This window comes from Sus scrofa, chromosome 10, assembly GCF_000003025.6.
Source record: "Sus scrofa isolate TJ Tabasco breed Duroc chromosome 10, Sscrofa11.1, whole genome shotgun sequence".
Classification (NCBI taxonomy): Eukaryota; Metazoa; Chordata; class Mammalia; order Artiodactyla; family Suidae; genus Sus; species Sus scrofa.
In genome coordinates, this window is record NC_010452.4 from 58,710,069 (window position 1) to 58,726,809 (window position 16,741).

Consider the following 16,741-nt stretch of genomic DNA (forward strand, 5'->3'; position numbering starts at 1 on the left):
CCATTATCTAATAACCTACTATTATCGATTTTCAGAGAAAACACACAATCTGCAGGAAAACTTTCTGAAAGTCACAAACAAGCATGAAGAGCCCAGAGGCAAAAGATTTGTAAAATCTTTAAAAGATAGCTAGAGGCAAGAGTTAGAGCAGTGGGAACAGATCACCAAAAACCTCGTCTGCCTAATAAATGTTCCACAGAACAAAATCTATTCAAAGCACAGCCCAGAAAACAGTATCAGCATTGTGCCACTGCAGAGAAAGCTGCGACCTTGCTAGAGGAAGCCACAGGTCTGCCCCAATACAGAATTATTCACAAACAAACAGTCTGCCTGCAGGAAGAGCAAAAAAGCACTTTAATAATCAAATCCAGTGACAACATAAATATTTCACCATGTCACTCTCAAGGTGCAAGCTGGTTTGTCTTCTAGAATAATTTAGGGAACAAAACATGTTTCTGTATAACAGAAAATATATTGGCCTAATGCTGTATTTAAAAAAACAAAAAACTATAACTGTTCCCATTGAAAGATACAAATTGTTCAAGACCTGTTCCTCATTTGCAACTTAAAAGCACACCTCCAAATACTAGCATACAATCCTGACTCATTTCCAGCTTCAAGAGTGTAGTCACTGTCAGATGTACAAGCCTCCATGTCTGTCCATTTGGGATGATGTTTTTTGTTTGGTTTTTTTTCCTCCTGGTGATTCTGAATGTAATCTCAGGAGAGACAAGGTGAAATGAAGCAAATACAAGAAAATTTTAAAGGTAATTTTACGCAATCTTCCATTATCTATACCCAGTTCAATGTTAATAGCAAGACAGCATATTGTACAAAATGTAAGTAGAAAAGTCTTCTCATGTCCCTCCTTTTCTTCCCCTCTCTCTCTCATACACACATACTCAAAATTCAATGATCCTGTCCTATTACCTTTAATTCAAGAGCTTGTTCTAAGCTGATGGAACAAGATGGCTTCTCTTTGGCTCCCAGTTTCCTCATTTTTGTGCATTTCATTCCTATGAGTCTTGCCCCTTTGGCTGCCTGCTGTCCTCCATTTGACCTATATTATCTGTTAATGTTATTTCTTTTGTAACTTCCCTTAATCAAACTTCATTGTTCTGAACCTCACTTTAATTTGAATTATACGTTATGATGAAAAGAAATTTGAAAATCATGTAATAAGCCAGAGTTTCATCATCAATTAATGCTAACTCCATGGAAACAACTGCATTCTAACTGGAGATGTCTAAAGAGACAAAACACTAAAGAGCAGGATATGTATGACCAGATATAATTTTACTCTTTTTAACACCAGAATTGATCAGTCTTGTCCAATTTCTTAGACTAAATCTGAAGAGAGAATGGCTAATCACTGCCTGACAGCTTACAAGTTGTACAGAAAAGTGATACAGGAAATAAATTGTCAGCAACTGTTTTATACTCTAATTCTCAGGGTTTTGGAAACTTGGTTATTACTGGATAAGAACATGGATATAATCTGCCAAATTTCCTAATTTTGCAGCAGGTATGAGGTAAGATATACCAGCCATGTGTCAACAATTACCCTAGGTACTTTACCATTTGATTACACTTTTACTACAACTCTTTTGAGATATTTACTGTCCTCATTTTACAGGTAAGAAAACCCAGGTTTGCTTGCTGAGTGCTGGAAAGTGCAGAGCTAAGATGCAGATGGAAGTCTACCTGACAGGCTCTTTGTCGTTTGCTGCAGTGCACACAGCAAGGGTGACAGAAGGCCAGTGGTTGGCATGTACCCTTGGCCCTGGTACGGAGCTCTCCCCCGCTGTTTACCATCCAACTTCACACCAAGGAGGTCACTTGGCTCTTGTTGTGTCTGAGCACCAGATTAGGTCAGTGAAAATCCACTCAGCTTCTCAGATAACAATTATCCTCTTGGGAAACAGAGACCCCACTTTCTAAAATTCCAACTGCCTTCTGAAGAGGCGTGAGTAGGGGGTCACATAACTGTCCTCGGGATTGTTTACATGATGAGCATCAGGGGTTATTTTGCATCATCAACACAGAAGAATATTCATATATTGAAAAGGCAAAGATTAGGTAATTTTAAAATGGCACGACAAATTTAGTTTTCTTCTGTCAAAACAATTACCCTAATGAACTATTTTAACCATTTAACCACCTGAGTTTATCTTGCTCAGGTAATAGAGATCTTATATGAAAAACATTACTATATTTAGGTACCTTTTCATTTCTGCTGTGACTGTTATTAAACTGTCAGCCATACAATCCAGGACTTAAAATTTTTACCTTCTTTTCAGATGGAATTTTTCTTCCTTATGTTAATCACCCCCCCCAAAAAAAAATCCACCAGTAGAATCTATAGATTGTGAAAGCACATTTTTGCAAATGATACTCAATTCAAGTTTCTATTTTTAAAGGTAAATGTTGTGAGGGTCTCTTAGTGGCAACACTATGTAAACAGTAGCCATCCTGCAATTACAAATCTAGTTCCTTCATTACTGCTGATGCCTCAAACCTTAGGGGACACCAGGGAAAACAGACAAAACAAAACACAAACAATCCATTTCCTTCAACCCTTCCTGCTGAATAATTACTTCCTGTGCTTATCTGGTATCCGCTTCCTTAGGCCCATGTCTATATGTCTTGCCCTTATAAATGGCCAATGGAAACACCAAATGGAAAGAGTTACACTAATTGCTGGCAAATCCTTTCATTGGTCTCATTTAAAAATGGAATTAAAATTAGAAAGGTAATACTACCCTTTACCTTTGGTTAAGTTAAGTCATAAAGTTATGATATTGGAATGAAATACGTTTTCAAGAAAAGTCCACCTAAATATTTAACTTACATTTTTTCTTTTGTCTTCGCAAGTCGAGGCATGCGTGTTTATCTGATCGTCTTTTTTGTGTTTGCATGCATATACATGTTCATATTCTTACCCATTTATTCAGTAAAAGCCTTTATTTTCCTTCCTTTTTTGAAATAAATCGATAAACCATATCTGACAATGTCTTTTTAAGAGTTATGAAAATACTATTTTTAACACATTGGTATACTTTCTGTGCTCTCTTTTTATTCAGAATGATTAATATAAGCAGAAAAATTAACTCCAAAATGTCTTGTTGTTGAAGTGCCCATTTTTCAGTGAGATGGCCCATGGGCCTCCTCTTTCAATTACTGATTTGGAATCTAGAAGTGTTTGCATTGAAATCATGCCCTCTCTTTTGCCAGGGGTTTTCTGGAGGCAAAAACTGGACACAAGTCAAAATCCAAGCTTCCCAAATGCTCTGGAGCCATTGCTCCTCAAAGGACTGCATACTAACACATGGTTACAATGACTTATTAAAAAGTTCGACCTGGTTTTAGTGCAGAACTTCTTAGCATCTGTAACACAGTAATGACATGCATGTAAATTTCCAAGTACTATCAGGTAAGAAGTAACAAGAGGCCTTTTCTCCCCCTACATCCTCATCCACAAATCACTTTGTGGGGCACATCTCTAAACCATCCTGGTTCTTCCTAAGCTAAATGTGGAAACAGTTCACAAAATGATAGCTCTTCAAGGACAAAATGGGACGCTTGGCAAAACCTCAGGAACCGCAGGCAGCCAGCGGCTGGATGACCCAGGCAGGAAAGGGCGTTAAGGGGGAGGGCACCAGGCATCTTCCCACTGGCTAAGCATTTCTTCAGCACCTGCAGAATAAGTGGTCCATTAGCAATAAAGACGTGCTTCTGAGGATGGCATCATTCAAGCAATATGCGAGGGAAGGCTAGTGGTCATTTCTATTTGTGTATTAAGGGGGGAAAAAAACTTTTCTGGCAATTGTATAATGTTTTACAGCACAAATCAGAATTTACAAGCTAATTAATTAGTGGCCAATAACATTGGGGGTCGCTACTGGGAAAGAAGTTTATTCTTTAGCAGTAATATTAGGGGAGAAGACAAACCACAGATAACATTCCATTGCACTGACTGCATATCAGTGTAATCAATAGGAAACATCGTTTCTCCGGACACATGAATCTACTCCTCAGCATGTCATCACTTTTAAACCTTTTCCTAAAGTGTAATTAGAGATGGAGGAACAATCAATAAGCAGCCATTCTGGAAATCCTGGAGTTCTTCTTCTGGGAGGGCAACACTAATTTCATCACTAATGAAGTTATTAGTCTTCTCAAGTATAAATCACAGGTAACAGCTCTCTTTCAACTTAAGAAATGGGAATTGTCATCAATTTCAAAGCTTAATTTTATTGAAAAGCTCAAGGAATAGTTCCCAGTAAAGATCTTTTACTTTGAAGGAGAATTAGCTTCATTGTAGATGTTGAATTCATTTAAGCTCAAAGTATTATTTTTCCTATAATTTTATTAAAATGTTTGGTCTTAAAATATATTTTTAACTTCATATCTTGGAGTCAAAGTTAAATAATAAAACAGAAGCCATAATATCTTTTTATGAACAGAAAAGCTTTGGAGGACTGATATCTTTATATTGCTGTACAATAAAGGGCAAATTCCTAAGTTTTTAACTGCATGGCAATCGCTGCTTAATAAAAAGGTAGTTTTCCACTTTTAAAAAAAGGATATGAAAAAATAAAAAAGTATATGGTGATACATTTGATCATTTTAGTTTAATTTCTTTATTTTTAAAATTGCCAATATTTATAAAATTTCCATTGATATTATAGCTAAGTGCTCTGCATGGCTTACTTAACTTTGAAATTACCTTTAAAGTAGATATTCATGTTATCCTCATTTAACGAATGAGGAAATCAGGACTCAGTTTACTAAATCGGTAAGCAGTGGAACTGTGATTAAAATTTGGGTGGTTTGACTGCGGGACCTACCCTCTTAACTGCCCTGGCATTGTCACCATGGCCAGGTAATTCAGGTGCTGCTGGAAAAGTATCAGGTCTTCAGAAATCTGTATCTCATTCAAAAACTAGCTTGTCTCAGGATCATACTAAATTTTAACATAAATTAGCCGAAACAACACACAAAAAAATTAGCCTACATGACATATCACATCTTCTCTGTATTGGATCCCTTAAATGGCAAACAGCGTTAAATGTGCTATAGAGACAAACCCCTTCCTCCCTCCCTCCCTTTCTTCTTTTTTCTTCCCTTTCTTTCTTCTTCCTTTTCTTTCTTTCTTCCTCTTTTCTTTCTTCTTCTTCCTTCATTTCTTTCCTTCTTTTTTTCCTCTTTCCTATTTTCTCCCTTCCTTGCCTCCATTTTGTCATTTATTTTCCTTCTTTTAACATATATTCATTGAGCACACAACCTAGCACCAGAGCATGATACTAGGACAGAACTGAAGTTAAAAACATTTTTTAAAAAATTACATTTAACCACAAAGAAGGCATTGTCTGTTATTAGAGTACAGAGCCATGAAAAATAAGTGAAAACAAGTACTTATGTGCTATGACAGACTACTGTAGAATGGGTACAGGAGGCACCCAAGAAGGAAGCATTCACTCAACCCTACTGAGGAAGCAGAAGGTGAGGACAGGAAAGAATTCAGCAGGAAGAAACATCCCAAATAAGGCTTGAAAGATGAGGAGGTATTCTATAGAAAAGAGAGAAGGGACATTCTCAGCAGAGGAAAAAACATGAGCAGAGGTATGGGACCATGTATTGTAACTGCAGACAGGCGACTGGCTTGGTGGAGCAGGAGAGAAGGGAGAGAGAAAAAAGGAGAACAGACCAGAGAGGTAGAGACGGCAAGTTTCAAAATGGTCTTGTTTGGATAAGGATAAGAAGTTTAGCCTTTGTCCTTCTGGCAAAGGGAATTCATTAAAGGATTTCAAATAAGGCAATAGAATGATCAGATTTTTCTTTCTAGAACACAAACTACGGCATGAATGAGTCAGGACTGGAAGGATTGAGAACAGTTCACAACAGATTATTGCAATGGGTCAGGTTAGAAAGGATGAGGGGCTGTAAGGCTGCACCAGTGAGGACAGAGGGGCAATGATGGAATAGTTTGCAGACTGGATGTGGACAGTAATGGGGCGGGAAGTCAGTCATTATGTCATAACAACCATGATGCCTCCATACCTCGTCCTTCTGCCTTATTAAGGGTTACCGAAGGGTGACTAAATTCTTGGAAAAGAGGACATTGAGTGTTCATGCAGGACGTTGTTAATAAACATTTACCATATATACAATGAAATATTACTTAGTCATAAAAACGAATGAAATAATGCCATCTGCAACAACATGGATGCAACAGTCCCTGGCCTAGGAACTTCTGCATGCCACAGGTGCAGCCAAACAAACTAACAAACAAAAATAGTGAGAGATACACATGACTATATATATAAAATAGATGAACAACAAGGACCTACTACTGCATAGCACAGGGAATTGTACTCAGTATCCTATAATAACCCATAAGGAAAAAGAATCTGAAAAGGAATAAATAAATGTATACATGTATACATACATGTGTGTGTATATATATATATATATGTATATATATAAACTGAATCACTCTGCTGTACACATGAAACTCACTATAAATCAACTATATGTCAAGAAAGAAATGAAAAATAAATAAAAATTCACGATTAAAAAAAGAAACATTTACTATATGTGCACTTTGATAATCAGACGTAGTCTGGGGTCTCCTATCATATTAAATAGGTCCAATAAGGCTTTGACTGTATTTGTGGAAGCCTCAGTACAGCAGACACATGGTATCAAATGTAAATAAGCGCACTGGTGAATAACCTGGAGAGTGAGAAGGGACAGGGACAAGAAGAGAGCCCATGGAACTACCACCTTCAGCGCCACATAGGAAAACCTGGCCTCAGAGTCTGAGGTCAGCAGCCACGGAAGCCTGCGATCGGAAGCAACACGAGGGAGTAGCTTCCGCTACCTAAGAATTTTCCCGAAAAGTGAAAAGGAGCCCAGTCGAGTGGGATCAAGATGTTACTCTGCAACTTCCGCTAGAGCCGCCTCAGGGGAGGCGGGGAGTGAAGCTGAATCACAGGAATGCACGAGACAAGAAAATGCAGCCCGGAGAAACAAACATACCAACAAATGAAAACCTCCACAAATATCCGACCTACATAAACTTCAAGACTAATACTTGAGAAAAAAATAAAAATAAAATCTTTTGCCAGTACTCTGTAGCCTAGCCCTAAACTTATTTTATTGCAAAACTATTTTAAAAATGATTCTTGGAAAAAAGAGATGAAGAGAACGGTACAAGCCACAAAAGATGAATTTTTAATAAAAATAATTTAGACCCAATATAAATGTATATTGACAAGATTTCTGATTCTTAAATATATAATGATGTATCAAGCTATATTACTACATATTCTTTGCTTCAGCGCTATAAATTCTCTCATTTGATCAATAGCTCATTAAACAGTATGGCTATTTAGAGGCACATGGAATAGTTGTTCTAGGCATTAGGATTTCCTTGTAATTTTAGTTTAGATAGACGACTGTGAGATTGTAGTGAATGCCACAGAAACACATTTACAAATGACCTGGACCCCTGCCAGTCTGGGGCTAATGGATTATTAACTGGGGTGAATTCCAAGACAATTGCTCTTTCTTGTGGGAAAAGCAATGAATAGCATCCTTATCTTATTCTTTCATAGATATCAGTGTAATTTTTCTGTCCATGTTGGGTTTTTAAACCTTTTGACAAGAAATAAGAGCAGAACTCCTTGATGGAAGTGTTTGGTGGAATGGTTATCTCATAACTATTTTTCGGGGACACCAAAAGGTATAATACACTTTCAAGAAAAAGTCAAAAGAACCAGATTTGAGAGAAAAAAAAGTCTTCCTTCCTTCCTTCTTTCTTTCCTTCTTGAAAATTCAGCCCCAAACTCTGAGTGAGAAGATTCTGGGCAAAGTGTGAGAGTGCTGGGTTCACAATCCCAAGAGGAGGGGGACCAAGCCACCAGAGAGAGCTTGACAGGTGGGGCAGCCCAGGCGAGGAGGGCAGAGTGCAGGGAAGGAGCCCAGGAGAAGGCAGAGGCCTGGAGTAGTGACCCAGGTAACAGCCATTGATTACAAATGGGCAGCTAAGAAAATAGTAAGTATATGGAAGATATAGGAGGCATGTTTCTCACTGCAGGAGAAGGGAGTTACAAATGTGGAAAGAGCAAAACAAAAATGGACACTTTGCTGCTGAACTGGAGTTACGAGCATCAGTGTGAACTCACAGTTTTCAATATACATCTATAGATATAAAAACGTAAAAATATAAATGCTAATTATGGTATACACACACTTCTAAATGAGGATTTTGCTTTCTGAATCTTAGTCTCCATTAAATAGAACCTGGGTTCCTTAAAGAAATGGATGATTCTAGGGCTGAGGCACGGCAAGTGCAAGATCCTGAAAATCAAGAAGTGCTCCAAGCAGGCTGGAGGTATGGCAGAAGAATACGTTTTTGTTGGCCAAATCTGGGATGATTGGAATATCAAAATAAATACTGATAGCAACAAATTATAACTAGAGACTAAAACAGTAATCTGGAATTTCATACTAGCATGAACTAGATGAAGGAAAAAAGTGGGGAAAAGAGAAAGCTCTTCCTGGGATTTAATGCCAATTAATACATGTAAAATGAATAATGAAATTGGAATATCACAACTTGGCAACCATAAGAGTGATAACTGATTCTAGTAGGATGTTCACATTTCTCAAAATATATGCCCACAACATGCTCCTTGAATGAAATGGAAGAGTGTAGTGGGAACACCAGTGAGGCAACACTTCCTCAGGTCACTGAAATTCATCACTGTAACGGAACAAAGCTAAATCAGGTGCCACCTACAGGCAATGAAAAGAGCACCATAATCCCTTGCATGGTATTTCTGCCCAAGTGCACAGCCCGAGGAAACATGAGGAAAGATCCATACTGGAGGACATTCTGCAAGGTATTTGGCCTCTACTCTTCAAAGACGTCATGGATGTGAAAATTAAAAAAAAAAAAAAAAAAAAAAAAAAAAACTGAGAAACTGTTTCATACGGAAAGAAACTGAGAAGACATGACCGCTAAGTGTAATAAATGATTCTGAGTGGGAACTTTTTGCAGTTAAGGATATGGTTGACAAATCAGATGAAACTTGAACAAGGTTTAGATTGGTAGATAGTAAGGGATTTGTGTTTAACTCATTTTGATGGCTATGTTATGGCTGTGTAGGAAATGTTATTTGTTGGAGATGAGCACTGAAGTATCTACGTAGAGTGTGACATCATGTCTGCAATCTGACTTGGGATGATTCAGGAAAAAAAGGTTACTTTAAGCACTATTGCAACTTTTCTGTGGCTTTGAACTTCTTAAAAAATTAAGAAAAAATAATTCCATGGGTCTGTGTGTTTAGACAGTGCAGTACGGGAGTGAGTGAGGGTGGAAGGAGGCAGGATAATAAAACACAATCAAAAAGTAATCATCGTCGAAGCTGTATGAGAGGTACATGTGAATTCATTATAATATTCTATTCATTTCTGTGTATGTTTTTATAACCATGGGCAATTTGTTTAATCTTTCTGAGCCACAGCACAATGGAACAAATGTTAATTAGATATATTCAAAGAGTCCAGTGTTTTTAGTTCTGTAGTATGCTTTATTTTATTTTATTATCTTTTTTCTTTTAGGGCTGCAGTGACGGCATATGGAGGTTCCCAGGCTAGGGGTCGAATCAGAGCTGTAGCCACCAGCCTACGCCAGAGCCACAGCAACGCGGGATCTGAGCCGTGTCTGCAACCTACACCAGAGCTCACGGCAGTGCCAGATCCTCAACCCACTGAACAAGGCCAGGGATGGAACCCATGTCCTCATGGATGCTAGCCGGGTTAGTTAACCACTGAGCCATGACGGGAACTCCTGCGGTACGCTTTATCTAATTGATTTTGGTTAATGGGCTTATTGTATTTAGTAACCTGATGGCTTCTTGCTACATTAAACAAGGTAGTCATGGCAGATATGGGCTACTGGAAGGTTATAGGAAAGCTCTGCTCTGTGCTGGAGACCAGCCAGAGGGTACCACCCTTGGGGCCAGAGCTGTGTAGTCCAGAAGCTGATGACTTCTCACCATCCCTACCATCACTACTCTGGTCCAAGCCACCATCACTTTTGCTTGAATTATCCTTACAGCTTTCTAAAATTCTGTGTTGTGACTCCCCAACACATGCAATTTGCCTTGCTCTCTACAGTATGTTTTTAATATAGTTGGCCATAGAATCAACTTAAAACAGAGATGAGCTCCTTCGTTCAGAATGCTCCATTGGTTCCCCAATTACTCACAGGGAAAAGGTGTTTCTACAGGACCACCAACCTTCCACACACACACATCACTTTCAGGTGGCATCTCTTAATGTTCCCATTCCCTGTTTCCTCCAGCTACACTGCCCCTTTGCTGCTGAACACACAAGGCAGGCTTGGGCCTCATCCCCCATGCCCTTGTGGTTCTTTGCCTGGAACACATTTTCCATTTGATCTTTTTATGACTCCTTCACCTTCTTTAGGTCATAATTTCAATATTTTTATTCCCAAACTAATTTATTTGAAATTATTCCCTATGTTTTTTTCATGCTATTTATGTACCTATAGAACTTATTACCAATAACATGACATACTATATGTTTGTTTCTTTATTATCTTTCTTCCTTTGGCATAAGCTGCATGATGTCAGAGAATTTTTTGGGGGGGTGAAAAGGGAAGAGTCTGTTTTGTCCACTTTTGTATCAACAGCACCTAAAACAGTTCTTGACACAAGGTAGCTATCAACAAATCTGATAGCTTCGAAGAAAGAGAAACATTTTTTTTTTTAAGATGTATTGTCGGTCTCTATAGTTTTTTTTTTTTTCCCACTGATTTTTTAAATTAATTAATTTATTTCTCCACTGTACAACATGGGGGCCAAGATGCACTTACATGTATACATTTTTTTCCACCCTTTGTTCTATTGCAATGTAAGTATCTAGACATAGTTCTCAATGCTACTCAGCAGGATCTCATTGTAAATCCATTCCAAGTTGTATCCGATAACCCCAAGCTCCTGATCCCTCCCACTCCCTTCCTCTCCCCCCCAGGTGGCCATAAGTCTATTCTCCAAGTCCATGATTTTCTTTTCTGTGGAAAGGTTCATTTGTGCTATATGTTAGATTATAGCTATAAATGATATCATATGGTTTTTGTCTTTGTCTTTCTGACTTATTTCGCTCAGTATGAGAGTCTCTAGTTCCATCCATGTTGCTATAAATGGCATTATGTCGTTCTTTTTTATGGCTGAGTGATATTCCATTGTGTATATATACCACATCTTCCTAATCCAATCATCTGTCTACGGACATTTAGATTGTTTCCATGTCTTGGCTATTGTGAATAGTGCTGCAATGAACATGTGGGTGCATGTGTCTTTTTCAAGGAAACTCTTGTCCAGATGTATGCCCAAGAGTGGGATTGAAGGGTCATATGGAAGTTCTATGTATAAATTTCTAAGGTATCTCCAAACTGTTCTCCATAGTGGCTGTACCAGTTTACATTCCCACCAGCAATGCAGGAGGGTTCCCTTTTCTCCACAACCCCTCCAGCACTTATTTGTTATTTTTTAAAAAAGCACAACTTAACAAAATTGATAAGAGGTAAAATTAAAAATATGAACAGCTCTATATCTAGTAAAAACACAGTTTTGGTTTTTTTTTTTTTTTTGGTCAACACCCTTGAGATTAAAAAAAAAAAAATCGAGGCTAGGTAAATTCTATCATATTTTTAGTGAAGAATTAAATCCAATATCACGTGATTTTTAAAAAAAAAATACAGTACTAAGAAAGCACTTTGCAACTTTTTGTATGGAGTAAGTATAATGCAAAGACTTTACCAAAAAAGTGGTCCAGCTCCCCAGTGTCTGTGTTGGACAATGGCCGCAGGAGATAGTAGTTAAGAATATGTTGCAGTTGCTTTCCATGCTATTAAACTCAGAAGCCTAAGAATGTTCCTAGCATACTTTCTTCATACCTATCTCCTCTCAAATAAAGCAGGCCACATTCTACTTTGGCAAATACCTTTGTCATTTAAATCATGACGAAACATTTTTGGAGCAGGGCTTAATTTACAGTTTTAATGTGCTGTTTTGATGATTAATTTCTCTTCCTCTTTGATTTAAAAGTAAAAAAAAAAGAGCACATATGATTTCAAAGGCTTTAGGTGTATGAATGGTCCACTCACTTTAGTTCACCAACACAATAAGCCACAGAACTGTATTGTATGGATCATTGACATGGCCAGCGATACTGCCTCCCACGGAGCTACTGTGACCCGTCTTGTCGATGGTGGCTTCCTCATTTTAAAAGCAATGCACTCTATGTGGCCGCTGGTCCAGAATGTGTCTCAAAGAACAATAGGGGATCATGGATTGACTCTGACTTTTTTATGCCATTGTGACCATCAGAAACTTTTAAAAGTCAACTCCTCCTATTAGGATTTCATAGTCTATAATAGCTATGCATTTGAAGCAGCTCTGTTTAAACTCATATTATTGAGCTTTTCCTTAAATGCGCCTATCAAAATTAAACAGAAAACCGTGGTTACATAACATATAAATACTATATTGGATACTCAATTCTGAAGATTAAAAGATCAACTACAACAGCAAGAAGACAAGCCAGTGTTTCTCCATTTATGTTATCAAATATAAAATCATTTACACTTGTTGGCATGTTAGTAATTCTTACCTAGTTTGGAAAATTTACATCAGTGGTTCACCAGAACAGCATCTGGAAACCTGTTAAAGTTCAAATTCTTGGGCCACATCCTAAGATCCACTAAATCAAAAACCCTACCTGTGCAGCCCATCAAACTACGTTTTAACAAGGCATGCAGATGGCTCTGCTGAACCCCCAGCTGCATCCACATGGAGACCAAGTTTAGGGTGGTATGGAATGCTAAAATAGCTGTATCTTTGGTGGAAAGATATGGTTGCAAGCATTCTACAGTAATTCTGTTGCCAATTTTTTTTTTTAGAGGCCAGTCACAAATGCATTGATTAACTGCTTATTTAAACCAAGAAAGAAAATCTCTAGCCTTCTTCTTCCCCATGGTAGATGGGGTGCTTAGCTTTAACTCACCTCCCTCATTCTACAATGATTATCCAACATCATTTGGCCTGGTTCTACATGGATAATAGTGTGTTAGTTGGCTGCATTTAGGCCTATAGTGGAAACATCATACTATGAAACAACTGCATATCCAGCCCCCATTTGTATCCACCTTACTCATTTCCTATGAGCCTCTAATTTCCAGGAGCTACAATTATGAGACTCCATTAAGCTTTATTTTTTCCTCTATCACTATATGTTTTGGAGTCTCTTCTTTCCAATAACTCAAACTGGTATTAAGTCACATCCCCTCTGTATCCTAGAAAGAGATCGGCCATTTCAAATTAGCGTTAATGGCTAAGTTTTAACGCATTATCCCAAAGCAATAGTATCTATATCTTGTCACTTTATATTACCTCAAATCAGTGCAGTTATGAGAATCACAAGTTGTAAAGACCTTGTAAAGACCTTGGAGTGAGATCACCTAGGCTATTAACCCTCCTGTCGTAACACATAAGTGTCTTTATCATTCATTCAGTGAGTATATATTCCAGGCATCATTCTAGAAGAGACGACAGAATTCAGTAGTATATGAAGGAAAGAAAATATAACTCTCCTTGTGATCAGACAATGGTGGTAACAGATGTGTTCCTAAATCTAAAGTAATACTCCAATATACGGAAAGATTTATGTCAGTCACACTAAGCAGAATCAGACAGGTGACTTTAAAAAGAGCCTTTAGAAGAAAATAGAAAATAGTTCCTGAGTCATCCCATCTCTCAGAATACCATCACAGTAATTGCCAAAATTAGACCCTGTGGTTACCTGCATCGTCTTTGAGACTTGGCTTACATGCACTGTGTTTCCACTGATGAAAATGCAACTTCAAATATGTTTCAAAACCAGTGTTGGGATGGGTTTCTATGGAGTCATGTCAATTCCAATAAAAGCACATTTTTCAGCTAATAGGCAGACAAGAGGACAAAACTTGGAACAAAGTACACCCTATGTCCTTTGGTGTCATTAAAAAAAGATTTGGCATCAATTACTTCTAATAAATTTTAAAGCAAATTATGTAAATTTGATGATGGAAATTTTTAATAATTATCGGAAATGTCAGCAATTAACCAATAAGCAATAAGGAAACTTTGAAAAAATATTGTCACATTTTTCTACAGATATAGTCCATACTTTGTAATTTACCCATATCAATATAAATATTACTTACGTGATATTTTATAATATTTTAACACTATAAAGAGACAAGATGCTTCCATCAATAACACTTGTAACAGGACCATTTCAGAAAAAAACAACTAACAATTCATGGTCAAACTCAAATAAGGACACAGAATTTCAGTAAGACTGTTACTTAATGAAAACACTGCCAAAACAGTCAGATAGTGTGAGTGTAGATGAAGCAGCTCTCATATGAGATCAGGGGTGTAAAGAACCCCTTTGTCCCTATAATGTTCTTATTATTGACCACGAATAGTACAAAGTAGGTTGTTTCAAAACTAGGCATAATGTACCTAGCCATTATGCAGCTTATTTTTCTAAAATTAAACTACTGTTGAGGCCCTTTAGTTTCAGGACTACTAATTTCCTGAAGTACAGTGATGAGAAAGGTAAACTGAGTATCTCAAGAGGTAAATTTTTATCCTGAATCCCTGTTATTGCCTCTTATTATAATGTTTATAGACCTTAAATTATCTGGGCTAGTGTTTAGTTGTTTTGTTTTGTATCAGTGAAGATAAATTCTAAAGATTTAAGTTATACGTCTTACAGGCAAAAGAAAAAAATGTATGCTTGAATGAAGTTTGTGTTATAAAAACTTTATTTGAATAAAAGCTCGTATTGGAATATCCATGTACACTGTCATGGAGAGATTCTTTGATGATGGTAAACGAAGGTGAAGGATAATGAGTGCTTATCAAATATCCAGGCGACTGACTTCATGTTTCAGCCTCCTTTATAGGAAGTTTTCAGAGATAAGACTCTTTCTAGCCAATGGACTGTAAGTGAAAGTGATGTGTGTCACCTCTGAGCAGAGACAGGTAAGCGCCGATAATGCCTCTTAGGCATCAGAAATGCCCTAGTGCAGTGGCCTTTGAGGTCATGTATTCCAGATGGTCTCAGTAAAATATGGAAGAACATCAGCTAAACCACAGCAAATTGTGACATGATTGAGAAATAACCAATGGCGCTAAGCCACTGAGATTTCAGGGTATGTGTCTTGTAAAAGCTGATACAAGTTATCCTTATAAATATTAAAATGAGTGAGTCAAGTCCTGGGAGAGTATCTAATATATGCATCTATGTGGTATAGTATAAAGCCTGGAAATGGTCTTAAAGCACCAATTTAAACCAGTAAGCAGCGCTGAGCACTAGCCTGTGGAAGCCAGCGGTCAGGGGTAGAGGTGGATGAAGGGCAGATGAGGGTGAGGATGAGAGACTTCCGTTCTTAACTCTTACCAATCAATGCATCTTATTTTGGTTTACAATAAACACAAATTATTTGATATATAATCTATTTTTAACAGTTTCTTGTCATCATTATCATAATGACAAAAAATTCATGTATCATGTGACGAAATTGCACTCTTCAGATGCGAGATATTACTAAGTTTCTGTATAAAAAGTCTAAACAGAATTAAACAACTTGATTAAAGACAACTATGGTCTACATGTAACAGAGTAAATCTAATCAAGAAGCAGAATGCTGAGACTTTTGAAAAAGTATTCTGAAATTAGAATACTAGAACATCTACAAATTCAAAGATAAGGTATATTTTCTGAGCCACAACACAGACAGTGAATGACTATTGACTAAATAGCTCAACAAATGATGAATACAATCTGTTAGATTTTATATTCCTCAAACTCAGATTTTATATTCCTCAAAATTCCTAAAAACATGTGAAGAAGCCAAGAAGAAAATGCACATATACTTATCGAGGGGAAAAATGTGAAACGGACTTGCTTGTCACTTGACAAATGTCCCAAATCCATAGGGAACTGGTGGGTAGGAGACATCCAGAAGTAGGAAAGGCCCTTTCAGAGTAGAGGTAGTGAGATTTGACCTGTTAGATTTCAAGACTTAGAGCAAAGCTATTATAAAACTGTATAAAATAAGACTGTATGGAATGACCAGAGAAAGACAAAGACACTAATGAACGTAATACAAAATCCAGAAAATATCTGGGAAACACAAAATCTGGAAAATATAAGCCCTCTTAAAAATCTGGCTTTGAATGAAGTAGGAAAAAATATGGACAACAAATTAAGTGGTAATAAAATAAGTGATTTCCCACAGTGATGAAAAAGAAACTCCAACAGGTGGAATAAAAACTTGAATGGGGAAGAAATATTTTCAAATATTGCCCCCCAAAGTAGGAAACTTTGAGTATAGGCTAATTACTTAGATAAGAAACATAATTAATATATTTTGACTGCATTATAATTAAGCAACTATTCAACAGGCACCACAAAGAATTATCTTCACTATATAAAGACAAAAGAAACTAATGCAAAAGTGACAAAAACATAATTAGTCATTTTTTAGGAAGAAATCATGATTTTCATAACCAACTATGCAGATGTTCAGTCTTAATAGCCATCAGGATCAAGTAACACTTAGTAATTCCATGGCTTGTTATAAAATGTA